Here is a 2189-nt window from a genome sequence, read left to right as displayed (position 1 = left end):
ACCAAGGATCTGGGAGCAGCAATATTAACAGGCTCTATATATCTCACGCTAACTCGCCGTCGTGGATAAGGTAACCATGGTTGCGGCTGGCGAGCAGCAAGGCTCCGGCAGACGCTCTTAGCAACCAGGAGAGAGAGATGAGCTACCGTGGTACAAGTGGCTTTTTATTTATTTATTTTTATCGACTTCCATCCGCATCACCGGGTGGACATATTACCTTACACAGGGGCTTGCCTATTCACTAAAGCAGAGCCATGAAAAGGTCAGGCAACCAAACCTGGCCCGTGTCAGCCTTTTCGATTCAGGGCTGCTGTTCGTTCAAGTGTGTGGGTTGTGTGGGTTGTGTGGGTTGAATGAGTCCCGCGCCCGCACGCACACATCCATCGAAGTGGTTTTTAGCGGACATTTGTTTTGAAGAATGGACACGTATTTGGATAGCTTGTTGTATCTTCCCACCACCAAACCCACCTCCACCCCCTGGGTGCAGTAGGTCTCGTCTGCTTCTTATTGAGTCTCAACGTTGTCATCGCTCTATTTTGACACAACTGACACGAGTCGGAGACAATTTTCTCAAGCCAACTAAGCCTGTCCCCGCATAAAAAGTCAGATTTCCGTGGCAAAACCAACCTGATCCCCCAGATACACGGTATTTAGTGCCGTTTTGTTGACCTCATTCTCCCTGACCAGACCATGGAGTGGTTCCGTCCCCGGCCTGGCTCTTCTGAGTCGGGTTCGTACTTACCCCTCCCTCAGTGAACGAGTCAAGCCCCCCCCCACACACACACACACACCCCCGACCCCTTCACTCTGGGTTCGCCTGGGAACGAAAGCCACCAGTTTGAGTCGGACTAGAAAGAACCAAAACAAACCAAAGAAAACCAACCCACCAGGCACTGGGAAACACGGAGCGACAAGTCCACCGGCATGTTGTCTTAATGCTGCGCCGGGAATACAATCAAATAAACACAAACAAACAACAAACAGAGGCCATGGAAGCCAGGCTCCAGCACATGGCAGGGAAGGATGCACGCAGGGAGGGGGGCGGGCGGGGGATTAAGACGATAACACTGGACACACACACATTACCCCAGCACCACGCCGATCCGCCGACTAACAGCCACAAACATCACCACAGGCAGCCCAGCTGACGAGTTAACACTGCATTTTATCACACACGCAGCCGCACACACACGTAAGCAAGCGCTCAGATAAATACACTTGTGTGTGTGCACTGACACATACACACCCCAAGGGTACATTAAACATAGAACCTTGACAGTTCAAACACAGTGGAACACAAGAGAGGAACGCTAATAGCTTAGCCTGTAGGAGTAAACACACGCAGACTGCCACACAACACCCTCCACCACATATAAACGAGAGAGAGAGAGAGAGACAGAGAGAGAGACAGAGACAGAGACAGAGACAGAGACAGAGAGAGAGAAATAGAGAGAGAAATAGAGAGAGAGACGTTAATGAGTTGAGGAGACCAGAAGACACAAGGCAGAAGGAATCGAATGTCCATGCGGAGGAGGAGAGAAAACGGCGAGGGAGGGGGAGGTGGAGGAGGAGGAAGAGGGGGAGGCGAGGGATGAAGAGGCGAGGGGGAGGAAGAGGAGGAGGAGGAGGAGGCGAGGCAACGTAATCACGAGTCACGACCGTGTAAGAAGACAGACAAGGATGATTTCCATTTTCTCAAATGTTTATTCAAAATCTAAATCAAACACAGATACAGTGGAGTGTCAAGGATGGTCAATGATTGGCTAAAACAGGAATCTAGATGAGTGGGGGGGGGGGGGGGGGGGGGGGGATGAGGGGGTAGCAGCAGGAATGATGAGATGAGGGTGGTTTGGAGGGGGGGGAGAGAGAGGAATACAGTCGTGCAGATCAACCAGGTCTAAAAGGCACAATGGGCACCCTTTAGCAACCGACTAATTACGGCGGACAATTTTTCGGAAGAAATCAAAACTACAAACGCAGCGATAGGATTTCGCCCGGCAAGACAGTCTGATGGACTGGTTTCAAGAGAAACAGAAGAAGTAGAAGAAGGGGGAAGAAAAAAGGTTGTTTGCTTCTCTCTCGACAGTGAGCGGTGTGTCACGACGATTGGACGGGGGACAGAAAGGGGATGGAAAGAATGACAGAGTTTTGATTCGGTCGACGAGGAGGCCTTCAGAACCGACGGGGGG

The sequence above is a fragment of the Gadus chalcogrammus genome, chromosome 17, assembly GCF_026213295.1.
Source record: "Gadus chalcogrammus isolate NIFS_2021 chromosome 17, NIFS_Gcha_1.0, whole genome shotgun sequence".
NCBI lineage: Eukaryota > Metazoa > Chordata > Actinopteri > Gadiformes > Gadidae > Gadus > Gadus chalcogrammus.
The sequence above is the reverse complement of the archived record's forward strand: the minus strand, read 5'-3'. Positions refer to the sequence as shown.